The sequence below is a fragment of the Calonectris borealis genome, chromosome 19 (assembly GCF_964195595.1).
Source record: "Calonectris borealis chromosome 19, bCalBor7.hap1.2, whole genome shotgun sequence".
Taxonomy (NCBI): domain Eukaryota; kingdom Metazoa; phylum Chordata; class Aves; order Procellariiformes; family Procellariidae; genus Calonectris; species Calonectris borealis.
Genome location: NC_134330.1, coordinates 9760445 through 9775083, shown reverse-complemented (window position 1 = coordinate 9775083; position 14639 = coordinate 9760445). Strand labels below are relative to the sequence as shown.

The following is a 14639-nucleotide window of genomic DNA, read 5'->3' as shown; positions in this document are numbered from 1 at the left end:
TTTGGTGGAGACTTGGGTGTCATAACAGGAACAAGAGCAAAGCCTTGCCCTGGGCCATTGGTACTGTAGGTGTAACGTCTGGTACAGAAACCTCCTCAGAAGAACCCCAATGCAAACATGAAGGGAAAATTGACCCTGCCTCTCCACAGGCTGCTGAAAGCTCAGGCAGGGATGCAGGATAGGAAGGGCCCACCCTGCACCTGATGCAACCCCTTTCATTAGTTATAAAGCCACCTCACAAGATTTTTCACTCCTACAGTTCAGCAGGGTTAGTTTCAGTCTCTGCTGGCTGGGAACACCCCCACCAGTTGCCAGACCAGATTTATTCAAGCCAACCTTCTGCCCACGTACCCACTCTGCCCTTTGCACAACTCTGACACTCTCCCATTGTGTCCAACCCCCACGAGACAGCTTTGCCCTTTCTCCGCCTTCACTGTGTCATTTTGAACAAGCAATGCTCTTCTTTGAGACGTCCCGAGATACGAGACTCGCCATGTCCTGGTTCATCTTAGGAGACCTTCTCTAAACCTCCATCGCTTGAATTCAGTCTGGTTTAGACATGGGCAATCCAAAATGCTGCACCCCAGGCAACGTCTTGCCAGGCCTTGGACAAACTCTGTGCCAAACACTATGAGCTAACACCATCTCATTCCTTCAAACAAAGCCGCTGCTCCCAAAAGCTGAAAGAATAATAACCTTCACACTCTGACTATTAAGAGTAAGCTGAGATACAACAGGAGGTAAGCTGAGAAGGAAATACAGACCATCACCTCACAGTTGAAATGCAGCACTGACAGCCAGGACTCCTGCTTTCTTCTTCTACAGCGGTCAGTAATCTCCTTGCCACATAACAAGGGATGATAATGGTACCAAGCTTGTGAGTAGAAGGGTAGCAGACCAGGAGGGTTACACCACTGGAACCTATTGAAAGGTCTGAGATCACCAAACCAAAGACGCTAGGGAGGAGCAAACCCACGCTCCCTCCGGAGCACCAAGGCGCTATGTAAGTCCCATCCCATCTACCTAAACCCAAGCATCCTGCTTCCCACCGCTGCGCTGGCGGCAGCAGAGCAATGCTGAATGCAGCTGTTCCCTGGAGCACCCTCCTCCTCCTCCCTGCCGATTCACCAGCCTGCACTCAGCCTCCCACTTAAGAAGCTGACCTCTGGGCTATGTGCACTAATTGCTGCTTTCTCCTGAGCCTCTCTACAAATACTGCAATGTCCCCAGACCTCAGCTGACACCGACATATCTACACAGCTCCCGCCATAACCAGGGGTGGAGACCGGGAGGCCAGTCATCTAGAAAGTTTGCTTTCGGCCAGTACGCGTTAATCCTGGAGTTTCCTACTTTACCACGTGCAACCCCAGTACCAAGGTGCTTAGAAAAGCCAGGAGTTTAGATAGCTCACAAACTTTATAGTACGAGAAGGAACATGTCTCTTACTCAAATCACATCCCTATCACTGACCAAAACCGTAATAATTTTGGCAAATTGGATCTTATCTGTCAACACTGTTACGTTATCCCCTCCTGCCTTGCAGTTCTTTTCACCCACACCTCACAATCTGCCTTGCAGAGGCTGTCACTTACTTTGGGTTGCACCACATGTAGAGAGAGAGAGATCCTAGCTCAAAGCCTCTAGGCACCAAGTCACAACAGCACCATAGGATGGCTACCCAGTATGCTCTACCAGAGGAGGTTAGAGATTACAGTTTCTAGTGGGTGTAAAAAGACGACACCATCCTACACAGTCAGATTGCAAAGCAGGTGTGGAGACTGAAGATGCTCAGTGTGCTGCCCGTGCTCCAGCGGGACTCCTTGGGCTGGCAAGGACAGAGAGGCTGTCACAGCACGGGCTGCACGCATCTGGGAAAGGCTGTCAATCCCAGCCTCCCCCAGCAGCGACAGAGACCTTGCAAGAGCTGTACTGCTCCACAGCCTGGTTTTAATCAGCATTTTTATCTATATGCTACCATGCCATTGGGAAGCACACATACACCAGCGCTTGATGTATAGATGCCGGCAGCCAAAAGGAACAGGTCTGGCTAGATGGATCAGTGCTAAAAGTGGGATTTACCGTTTCATATCTCTGGAGATAAGAGTGATGCTGACAGAGTAAACCCAGCCTGCACGCAGGTAGGCAGGACAGATGGATCAACCCACCATACTCCTGGAGTACCGCAGCACTACATGTTCTAGCCAGAGCTTTACAGAGCCACCACGTGTCCCTAGCTGCTCCTTCACTTCTTACAGAAACGGGTTGTTTCTATACCACAAGCGTCGTTGATCTCTCCTCTACTGCAGGCAAGACCACAATCAGGATTTTGTACAGAGATCGAGATATAATCTCATCTAGCCAAGCAAGTACAGAGCGGTTACAGGCAGCAGCCTGAGTACATTACAATGCAGAGTGCTGGCACGACGTCTCTTAACGCAGACTGGCCCTGTTTCAACTGAAAAGGAAGAGCAAAAAACAAGTTGTCACTTCTTCTAATAGCAATCAATGTTACCAGCACCCTAAGGCAGAGTATATCATAGCACTCCATAAACCTAAACCATATGATCACCCAAAAGCACCATTTGACTTTGACATTTTCATGTCAGTGTGCTGGAAGTGCTCCCACACCTTCCTACTGTCTAGCCAATGTGCTTTGGGGAGATTCGGAGATAAAAAGTGCTTGCAGATGCTTCAGAGACATCAAGATTAAGCTCACAGGAAGCACTGCTATTGCCAATATCATTTACTAGAATATATATAAATATACATACAAACATAAATTTTTCTGATGGAAGAGATTTAGCAAGTTCAAAAAGCTACTTCATCAATCCCAGTAAAAGCCTACAGAAACAGACATATAAAAGATGAACAGCGTAAGGCAAACCATCAGCTTCCTCTGCCTCAGCAGCACATTCCGCACAAGCCTGTCTTTTTGTGCCATATTGTCCGTCATTAAATCTCCACTAGGAGCGGCTGGTGGATTGGTCATCAGCTAGAAAGTCTCAAACTTACCAGCTGGGAAACAGAAGTCCAGAGGAAAAAAAAAAAGCACTTATTCAAGGTTGCAGAGTGACCTACTCCAGTTCACATAGTAAGGATCTCAGTTATAAAACAAATAGCTATACGCTAAATATAGCTAAGGAGCAGACTTTAATCACCAGGATAGGCTTCATGCAGAGGGCTCACAGGAGCCACTGAGGTAGTATAGCACACAATATATGACAGCCAAATATGAGGCTAAAAAGCCCATTAAATACATGTCATGACATAAGTGCCTCTCCACATCTTCCAGGAGAGGCCTCTTTTTCTAGGGAGGTTTGTTCCCCAGCCAGAACAGCCTCTGCATCCAGGGGATGCGCTTGCAGGTCATGAATGGGAGTATTTGCAAGGGATGGAAAAGTGCTGTTTGTTTCAACAAGCAGCTGCTTTTTGCGCCTGTCAGGATTACTGAAAAGTTTCCAGCACTAATTGGCAGACACAGAAGTTTTCAGAGCATGATGCAACCGATAAAGGGGGGAGGAATATGTCAAAGAAGGAAAAAGAACAGACCAGCCAGAGAAAGCCTTTGTTAGTGACTATGCCAGAAGTTGGTGCCTCAGTTTGGAAGCCTTCCTCTGCCTCTCCGGAGGATGTGCCGCACAAGAAGTTCACGCTGCAAAAGAAATCGTGCTGGTTTTGTCAGTGAAACACCTTTGTACAGTAACAGGCAGATACACAAAGTGACAATGACAAAAACAAAGGGGAAGACACACTATGCAGTTCTAACTACAACGTTAGTTCAAACTGAGCTAGACCGTCCGGAGAGGCTGTAGAAACTCCCTCACTGCCCATACTACTCTTTAAAAAAAAAATTTAAAAAAAATCTTCAAACCTCTGTCTTGAATGAAGATGGACCTAACCTGGAACAGACAGATGGATCAGATGAGCTCTTGAAGTTTCTGCCACCCCCAAATTTTTGTGAATAACCAGTATATTTCCAGTATAACCAATATCCATGTAATCTTTACTACACTATGCAAGTTATCCACTAAAATAAAATAGGATTAATTTTGACCAAGAGCTCTGGTTCGAGCAACACAATTTTATTTGCATTATCTTTTTAAAGGAACCATATGGGGGAGCACAAGAGAGGGATTAAAAAGCACCAAAAAGTGATTTAAAAGTTCCAAAATCCACATATCCAACATCCACAGAGCATTTCATTCATAGACCTCAAAGGAGGTCAGAACTGCAACACCCATTTTGTACCTGAGAGAAAGAGAGAAGGAGAAGATTTTTCCCAAGATTACCCAAAAAACAGTGGCAGACATGAATAGTTCCCCGACTCTATTAGGCACCACTATCTCTCTGAATATCCAAACCACCAAAGGTCTTGGGAAGTCTTTCTGCAGTGTTTACTTTATAGACACAGAGTATAAATACTTTTCAAAAATAATCATTTGGCTTTCCCAGGCACAAATGGAGTTATCAAGGGAGTCAACATCAGAGTTCAGAACATTAACTCTCAAAATAAACCAAACAAACTTCAGATTCCCTTTGTGCTTCAGCACAGACGGGGATGGGGAGATGGGGACTTCGTGGCTGGCTCAGAATCCGCAGCAGGGCATTTCACTGGTCTGGGCCATGTTTCTCTACAACTCTGCAGGTGGGCAAACACCTGCATAATAAAAACAAATCACTGAAAGGAAAGTATCACCTAATTTCAGTGCCTGTTCAAGTCAGCATCATATTTTCTTCCATCTTTTACTGAAGTAAAAAAAATTTAAACTGTGACCACAAAATATGACAATGCTTGGCTTTATTTCTTCACACACCTATCTTTGCTTATGCTGTGTCCGAAACAACCGTGACTATTTTATAGACATGGTTTCACTCATTTAGAAGGAGATAACAAAAACCGTGCCACTGCATGCGAATGATTTCTAAAGTCTGATGCACAAATATTGTGAGTTTGTTTTTGGTTTTTTTTTTAATGGGGTTTCTTTGGGATTTTTTTTCAGGAATAGCAGTAAGTATCAGTTTAAGGTGCCAGACTCAGAGTCACATGCAATGAAGTCATTTTTCCACTGGTAGCTACAGCAAGAGCTACTGCACAATCATATAAGAGTAAGAAATTAAACCCAACTATGAGGAAAGTGTCCTGTTTAGCATCGCAGTTCAACAAATTACAAGAGACAAACACAGCACACAGGGTCCTCTCAGCAGAGCAGGGGGAAATGCTCCGAGAGCATGGTGGTGCAGAAAGAGACTTTGTACATCGATGCACTGACAGACTTCTGTGTTTCTCTGTCAGTACCAGCCACAGAGACGAGAGCTTTCACGTGGGACGGGAAGGACGGCCGCATGCAGAAGGCAGGATTAGAGTAGGGCTCAGGAAGACGAAGACCAATTCCTTTCTCTAACCTGGGCTTCTGGGGTGACCTTGGACAGTTTGTGTTCTTTATTCAGCAACCTACCTAACTTGGTTGTTTTAGAAAACCGACCAGTAAAACAAAGCCCCGGTCTCGCTGGGGTCCGACATCACCAGTACTATCAGCCAAGGTGCTCTCCCAGGCAAACAAGACCTGAAATTCTACTGTAAATATCACAAGAACAGCGATAAAAGAACAACAGCCAGAGATTGTTGGCTGCCTTTAACTCAGCAACAGAGCAGCAGAAAACATGCTTTCTCGCCTCATGTCAGCAACTTCTTTGGTTGTTCTTGTGCTCAGAACCCTTGGGAGATGGAGGGGGAAATGGGTCACAAGGTATTTATAAGAGATATTTATTAAAAAAACCCCAGATCTCTCTATAAATACCTACAGATATCTCTACAAATAAGTGCATAACGTAGGTTAGCAACAAGTCACATTCAGGTCTAGCTACCTGTACCTGGGCTTTCCCAGAGCTTCAGAAGTATATAAACCTTGCCCTGCATTGTATCCACTCTTCAAAGTGCTACCGACACCATGTATCTGGGGATGGAACTTGCTTTGTACGTTGTCTCTTGTACTCACCAGAATTGACCCCGCCCCCCCCAATTTATTAATTTCCACGAGTTTCATGGACAGAGAAGGCATTTTGATCAATAAAAATAAAAACAGCAACCTCAATCCGGAGGTGGAATCCGTGCCCTTTAACCACCCAGTAACACAAGGGAAGAAGAACTGGCATGCATACCCTTACATAGCCCCATCACTTGACATTGGAAAATCCCCCTTTGGGTTCTTCATCGTTTCTTCTGCCAGAAAAAAAGCACAAGTGGGGAAAAAGAGGAAACGCACCAGGAACTGCTACTTGCTGGAGTAAATTACGGCTGCCTCCAAGGCTAGAGGCGGCAGGAAGCCAAGCAGAAGAGGAGCACATACCAACCCTTGGCCTCAGTAGATAATCCAGTCCGTACTTATCCTAAGAGCATCTCCTGAAACACGCAGGTTTTCCCTTAATTGAAGGCAGGCCCCACACATGAGTGCTCCCGAGATGACAGACTGGTTCCAGCACAGCTTCCCTCTGACATGCCTCTAATGGCTGGTGCTAACGTTTCAACTCGTGGCTTGTCTCAGAGCTGAGCCCTTGAAGCCCTGTACCCTCGGTGATTTCTGGCAGGCACAGTGCCACCTTTCTGTGAGAACACGGCTGTTTGATGCAGGCTCTCTCCTTCCTAGCCCTGGCAGTCTATAACAGCAGGCAGGTAATTTCTTAAAATGCCAAATCCCAGACCCAAGTTTAAGCTACACCATGTTTAAAGCATCACCTCCCCAGCAATGACGGGCAGGACTGACCCGTGCTGGCTCTCCTGGAGCACCGCTGGGTAGAGGAATGCCCCCTAGCAGGCAGCAGGGCAGAGGCTAAGGCCAACAAGCCTGGCCAGGCACCCCGAATATATCTCTGTCCGCACACAGACCAATTCTTCTCAAATCTCAAGTCACCCTCTAGGAAACGCCTCTAGCCAACAGTAATGGATGGGCTGGTGAAACTCGACATCCATTCCAGCAGGATGTGTTTCTGAGACAAGGTTTGCAGGCCTACGAGACCCACGCTCAACAGAGCAGCAAATAACAGTGGGTGCTGTCACAGTGCTTTGTCCCCCAGCACTTCCCAAACGCCGTTGAGCCTGCCTAGATACCCTGAAGATGAGATGCTTCCCCAAAGAGACCATTTGCTGGTTGGTATCAGGAGGTGCAAGGGGCAGAGACCTACCTGATCTGCCCTGCCATTCACAACCTGAGCAGTACGTCAACGCCAGCAGCCCGACCAGCTGGGCCTTCCTCAGAAGCACATCTTGCTACAGACAAAAAACCCATCAAATCCTGCGGTACGTAGTTAACGTCAATATCTGCATCCTTAAAGAACAAAAATCCAGAGAGGAGACTGAGCCCAGCAAGCGGTCCAGCTTCCCAGAGACAAAAGAAAATTTTCCTGCCGTTTCAAAACCAAAACTCGCTCGGCACTGAGCGATCGATGCTGACACCCACTCCTATCTCCATCTTCCCAGCATCAGGCCCCTGCTCCCCCAGCCGCTCCCCGCCACAGCCGCTTGCCGGGACCCCGCGGGTGTTCACCCCCGAACCGAGACCCGGCCGCGGAGGTGCCGCTCCCGCCCCGCGGGTCTGCAGGTGGGCTCCAGCCGAGCGGAGCCCACCGCCGCGCCCTCCCGCCCCACCAGCCGGTGGGTGCCCCGGTCCCGCCCCGCCTGCGGGGCTGCCCAGGCCGCGGGGACCCGCCGGCAGCGGCGGGAGCACCACCCCCCCTCGCACAGAACGCAGCCCGCCAGGACGGTGCCTCTCCTCCCCCGACCAAGGACAATGCCTTCCCGCGGCCGAGCCTCCCGCAAGGGGACGGAGCGGCGGATCGCGGCGCTGACAGCGCCACAGACCCCCGCTCCCTCCGCTCCTTCCCCGCACCCGCTTCATTCATCCCCCGCGCTGTGGCCCCGCGCTCCCCCTTACCCTCTCGCAGCCCGCCGGGGAGCGGAGCGGCAGCCTCCGCGCTGCCGCAGGCTGCAGCCCCTGGCAGGCGGCCGCCCTGCCACTCCCTGCGCGGCCGCGGCGGAGCCCAGCCGGGAAGGAGGGAGCGCGGCGGCGGCCCCGATTGGCGGCGGCGGAGGATGCTGGGGCTGGGGCCGGCGGCTCCCTCCCGCCTCCCGGCCGCCGCCTGCGGGCGCTGCGGGGGCACGGCCGGGCCCTGCGCCCCGCGCGAACAAAGGGGCCGGCCCGGGGCCGCCCCGCGCCGAAATCCTCCTGGTTGCCGGGCCCCGGCGCCGCCGGAAGCCGGGTGGGAGGGTGGAAAGGCAGCGCGGAGGCTCCTGCTGGCCGCCTGCAGCCCTTGGCGCTCAGTCCTTAAAAAAGAAATAATCGCGAAGTTCACCTTTTGCTCGGCAGAGATGCGGCCTCCCTTCCTCGCAGCTGTGGGTCTGGTCTCCGGAAAGGAGGAGCTCTCTGAGCACACCTGAATTTGCGTGGTAGCAAATCTGATTGATTCGAGGAGTTGGAGGTGCGTCCTGGAAAAAAGGAGAGAGCCCTAATTACCAGGGGGTTGCAGGGAAATGCAGCAAAGGGAAAGCACCTGCAGCCTTGGAAACTCGTTTATTCAAAGCCAAGGGTAGGCTGAGGTGACAATCATCACTGGTCCCCCACCACCTCTCTGCTGATAACTCCCAGAGCCGTACCTGGGCTGACATTCGATGGAGACGTAACGGTGCAGGGTCATACCTAGCACCTACCCCCTGAGGTTCATCTTCAATTCAGACAGGCGTGGAAGTGCTTTGTACAAGGGCCGCAGCTCTATCTGATGTACCTGACTAGCCCTACAGACACCCCAGATCACCCAGCGGGCAGTGATTTTGCACATCAGACACTCTGGTGGAAGGCCCCAGGCCATGCAATAACAGAGGAGGGTCCCACCTGGCAACAGTCCTGAAATTTGGTGCTGTGACTCTGCACGGGCCCAGGAAAGCACAGCGGAGACACAAGTAGCAAAGCAGAGAAGAACAAAGCTGAGGTCAACTGAGCATCATCCAGAATATGAGATTTGACAGCCCTGGCCTCAGCGAGACAATCCAGCCCCACGAGGCAGCCGCAAGCATCCTCATTTTCCATCTTGCAGAAGGGAAGCCACAGCGAAGAGAAGTGAAATGGCTGGTCCAAGTCAAAAATAGAACCTGAAGCACCTGACTCCGACGCCTCTGCTTCAACTGTTAGTTCACTGTCGTTCCCTGGTATTTTCACTACATCCAAGCTCAAGTCATTGCTTTGCGGTTCTGGATACAAGATTTTTTGTCTTCTCTCTAATCTGTAGTTGCCTAGGGAGACAGTATGTCACCAGGAGAAGAGCTAGAAGAGAAGGTGCCTATGGAATCAGGCTCTGGACTGCAACAGGAGGTCTCGCTTCTCCGTCCAGCTTCACCCCTGGTTTGCCAGTTCGTATCCTTCAGTCCGAGTTTCTTTCCTTATCAAAATGGTGATGGAACAATGATGGTGACCTCCCTTTGCGAGGTCCAGAGAGACTAACGAGAAGCGTTACATGCAGCCATGCATTTTGTAAGAAGGAGAAGTGTAAATTTAGAGTGGTTTTGAAAAAAAAACATCTTTAATGTTTTCAGGTGCTTCAGGGTAGGATTTCAAATCTGTTATTGCTCAAGTTAAACCTTCTCATTTTTGATCAATTGCACAACTTTATGCTGTATCTTATATACGCCAATTTGTTCTCATCACAAAAACTTCCATAGAAATGTTTAATTTACAGCTGTATGTCTACATTACGACAAAGAAGGTCAGCAAGTCTGGGGTTATGTTTTGCCTGGCAATGGTCTGTGGTACGCGCAGCGGCTCAGTGCTGTTTCCTGTCTTCAGTCTCGAATTGTTGCAGGACGGGGGCCCAGGACTGACACGCTACATTGCAAGCTGGCACACTTCTCATTGCTTCTCCATTTCAGCAGCAGAACTCTTGAATTTTACAAGCACTTTTGTTTTTGTTTGCAGAACTCAGTCATCCCAAGGGCTCTGTGTGCAAATAGTCATATATTGTAATAACAATTATCTTTTATATAGTAGCAACTCGAGGCGTCCTGCGATCCGAGGCGGTTGTGCCAGGCACTGCACGCTCCCTGAAGAAGAGGCAGACCTGCACACCACGGGGTGAGGTTTCCCTCGTGCTCCTGCCTGCTGCAATGCTGATGCAAAACCGAGAGGAGAATCGAGCCCACTGGCTTCAATAAGATGAAGCTGGAAACATTTCACAGCTCTTAAGTCATTTCCTCGAATCATTTTGACAAATCTGCCTCTCGGCCTAAACTTTCTCAGGGGAATTTCCAGGGAGAGAAGGAAAGACCATCGGGGGCCAGAGCTCTCGCGGTGATGTGGCTGAAGTACCCATAGACTTGAATTTGTGTCTTTGCCATCCAGTGCTCTCCCACAAAGCTATCCATCGGCTTTTGTTGTACCTGCTTTTCACAAACAAAGCTTCAGGATGAAAATAAATGTTGAAATCCCATCATTCTGCAAAATGGCACTACTATTTCCCAATAACCATTTATTTATTCACAGAGACTGCATGCAGGCAAACAACCCTGCGCTGATGATACCAGACACGGAGAAGCACAGGAGACACCGAAGTTTTAGCCTACGAATATACGAGGACTTGTTAATTTTAGACAGGTGAGCAGAGCCATGACTTTCAATTAAACCATTACGTGTAGAAAGCTGGTATGCAATCTCTGACATTTCTGGGCTATCACATTTGCCTGATAAACCTCTTGCTATATACTACCCTCCTATTTTATGGATATGATATATATTTTGTTTTGAAAAGTCAGAACTGTCAGAATAGTGACTGACTCACAGATAGTCAGAACTGTCTCCACTTGACTGATCCATTATTCTGATTTGGTAAGTATTCACATTAGCTGTTGGGATCACTAAAAAGCTTCACAGCTGTTTTCTTTTAAATTATCCTGACAAACTGAAGCCTTACACAGACAAAGTAATGTAAAAACCAAGGGAATACTCACGCGTGCATCTAGGGAAACAAAAAGAGCAAACATTTTGTGTTTTGCTGTTACCTATATTGTTTGAATAAGGACAGTAGATAAGAAATGGCCAAAGCGTTCAAGTATCTTTCCATTTTATTAGCCAGCAGCAGGAGATGAAGCACCTCTCCGCAAAGAGCTGATGAGACACTTCATTTGTCACGTACCAATAGGTTACACTTCCTAAAGCCCTGATCCTGCAGTTGTTCCCCCAAGGCAGCCACATTTGAAGGCTACAGAGAGTATATATAGGCCACGTGAAGTGCTGACATCAGGACCCCAGAAGTCAACAAAAGCTTCAGAGTTGAATCCTTCCAAGCCTTTTCCCTACCACATGCCTGGAAATCCCTGCCAAATATATCCCTTTGCCCTGCCAATGTACTGTGGGAACTGAGTGGTGGCAGAAACAACTATATTTGAAAATATTGTGCAACTTCGTTATTGTTAACTTGCAGTTATGTGATTTCCATCATCTCAAAGATGCAGCCGCAACAAGAGCGTAAGTTCTTACTATTCATTCAAGCTGACGCTTGGTGGCAGAGCACAAAATTCCAGCATTGGTGGGAGAAACAAGATTAAAGCAGTGATTTAAAGAAAAGCTGTTTTTTTCCTTTGATTACAGAGCTGCTGAAAGAACTTCTTATCTTGAGGATCAGTGACTGCTTTAGGCCTTACCCATTCTAGGCCAAGACTAAAGTTCAGAAACTTCTTGTAAACAGCTTTTAAATTGTTAAAATCTTGCACAGTTGCAACAATTTAGCCAAGCGGTGCCATGTTTTCAGGCATTTGTTATCCAACCGAGAGCCACTGCAAAGCCTCTAATACCCAGGAGATTCTGTTGTATCTCCTTAGGTGAAAGAAGCCTCTCATCTGTCTTCAGACATCTATATCCAACTGTCTAGACTTCCTATATAATGAGTGCAGAGAAACTGGCACTGGGGTGCAATTCCCCTCATCATATTGCAGACATCTAAAATGGATTAATTGCTCTCTAACAATGCCCGCTTCCATCCACGAATGACAGGGGTAGTGGAGAATTAGGCCAAATGAGATGTTGAAAGTTAAGTGATATGAATTCCACTCCTCTTCCTTCCAGAAATGCTCAGCAGAGCTGATGATGCTTATTTGGGTGCATGTAGATCAGACATGCGTGTTAGGTACGTTCTTGTCTGCAGGCCTGACTTTGTTCTGCTTCACTGAAAGAAATTAAACTGTTGGCCAGGATTCAACAGGGGCAAGATCTGGCTCCAGGACCCTTCAGGGGAGCACACGTGGCTTGTACAGCGTGACGGAAAGTGCTCTGAAAGAAGGCTTTCTACTAGGCTGACTGCTGTGTGTTCCTACACACTTGTTAACATAAAAGAAAGTGTGGGTGGAAGTATGTTGAAGGATCATGGCAGTTCTCATTAATTACGAAGATCAAGAGGAGCTCTTACTGCTTTTTTAGTGTATTTCCTATACCGAAATTAGTGCATTAACTGTTACTTAAACTTCAGCCATCGGTATAATTTAATCATTAGCACAGTCTGGTTCCTGTTGTTCTGCATTTTTGAAGTAAACCTCCTTGCTGCAGTAGCAATGACTCTGAGGAATGCGGGTCAGCACTCCACACAAATGCAACACAGTAAAATGGACCACACTGCATAATCGAAGAAATAGTGTAATTTTTATCACAGAGACTGTTCCCTATCCATGAGCCCAAAGGCAAGTGGATTTTCGGAGAAATTCAGCATCCATTAAGTGGAGGCCTCTGAAATTCTGTCCTCTGATACCGTGTTTGTCCAAATGACCTACACAAGATCACGCTGGCAGTGGAGAACTTGGAACAGCTCTTTTTTTTTAAAGTCAGTAAATTATCGCCAATCTTTCATCTGAAGATGAAGCTGCTCTTTACAGATGAAGTGAATGAGTCATGAAGAGAAAAAATAACGTATCTGTGATTATCCAGCTGAAACAGAAATATATTGGTCGACATCTACATTTCAGTGTTGAACAGCTAGAACTAAGCATGACCAAAAGAAAGTTACAGGAGGATAAGAGCATGGAGGGACTGAAGGGAGATTTGGCGCTAGTGAACATAACATCTGATTCCTGGGGGGCAGGGAACAACACAGCAAAAAAACAGAGGTTAAGTAGTGGGTAAGCCATTCTAAGCAGCCCTACCATCCCAGCACAGTACCATATATTTATTTCCATTTTCTTTGTTATTGCCCTAAAGCTTGTTGCTTGTCTGAATCGAGACTAAAGATCAGGCTGTCCTTCGCTTAGGCCATTTTTTAAAGATCGGGGCAATTGACAGTTGCACTTAGCCAGGCTTGCACAAATAAAGGGACTTTTATGCCTACTGACCTCAAAGGTGAGCAAACATCACCTATATTTTGTAGACTCGGGAATCGAAATCGGGAGGAATTTGTTTATCTTCCCCAGGCCCACGCTAACGCAGCAGCACAGCAGGGTGCAGAACCTAGGTGGCCAGACTCTGGGCATTATCATGTTCTATCATGTTGTACTTCACTCAGTTCATGCATTTCTTTTTATACACATTCAAGTCAGAGAAGAAAGCCATCCTTGGAGCTCCCAGCACGGTGGCCTATACCCTATTCGTCAGGTGAAGCTGCAGCCTATTTTATAAAGCCTCTGGTAATTCTCTGTACACCTCTGTGTAGCTCAGGAAAATACAGGGAGACAAAGATCACTCATAAGGGGGTAACTCTGCATTTTTCCAGTTGACAAAGCATCATCTGTACCAGGCCCAGTCATTTGCAAACCATCCAAGCTCTGTCTCTGCGTATTGCAAATCAAAATTACTTCTGACTCGCTTACTATTTTTCATTGTATGTCAAAAAATTACCCCCCTCTTCTGCTGCTGCTCCAACTACGTGCCAGCAGACTTTTCTCGTCGTTGTCAGGGGTGTGAAGATTTATTGTTTTCTCTGACCTTGTTGGAGAGGGTCTGTAACAAATTGGAGCCAGCCCGTACTTTATGAAAAGAAGCAGTCTATTTCCCTGTTGTTTGGGCCCTGACACAAATACTATTTCAGACCAAATAGAAGCACCAGATGTTTTCTACCAGAGCTACAGAATGTGCAGCGCCTGTGAGAGGCAAGAGTCCCGTTTCCTTTGCATGAACTGGAGCGTGTTAGAAGATCAAAGATGAGGGACGGGAGCCAGGACGAAAAAGCTTCCTATCTGTGCCTAGAACTTGAAAAAAGATTTCAGTACCTACAACCGAAGCTGTGTTTATTGGGGAAGGGGAGGGGAACGAGCTCCAATTTTGACACTTAGAGAAAAGCCAGACTTTTTAAATGTCTCCAGCAGGCAATGCACAGAGGTGGTGTGGACAGCTGGCCTGGCTGTGGGCACTGACCACTGAAACACCCAGTCCTGCCACTTGGGTTCTTAGCCTTTAATTCTCCAGAAAAGCAAGGCTATCCCCAAAAAGGCACTGACACTGTAATTGAACATAGGGCACGCTTTCCCAGAAGATCCCAAAGCACACACAAAACAATCTTCCTAACAAGTTGCAGATGAGAAAATTGAAGTATACAGAAGTTTACATGACTCACAGTCCCATGCAGGATCACCTACAGTCCGCTAATTTCCACTCATTAAAGTAGCCGATAAGCTAGTTGTT

The 14639-nt window shown here is 47.6% G+C and overlaps 1 protein-coding gene across 2 annotated transcripts in view; it reads right to left on the bottom strand.

Annotated features, from left to right (window-relative positions):
- The window catches only part of CLIP2 (CAP-Gly domain containing linker protein 2), an 80784-nt gene extending 72653 nt beyond the window's left edge, over nucleotides 1–8131 (bottom strand). Inside the window, exon 1 of one of the 2 annotated variants that reach the window (XM_075168996.1) lies at nucleotides 7929–8131. The gene's annotated coding sequence lies outside the window, so the exon portion shown is untranslated. The remainder of the gene's footprint in view (nucleotides 1–7928) is intronic. The other variant, XM_075168997.1, reaches the window with a different exon arrangement.
- Nucleotides 8132–14639: the final 6508 nt, after the last annotated feature.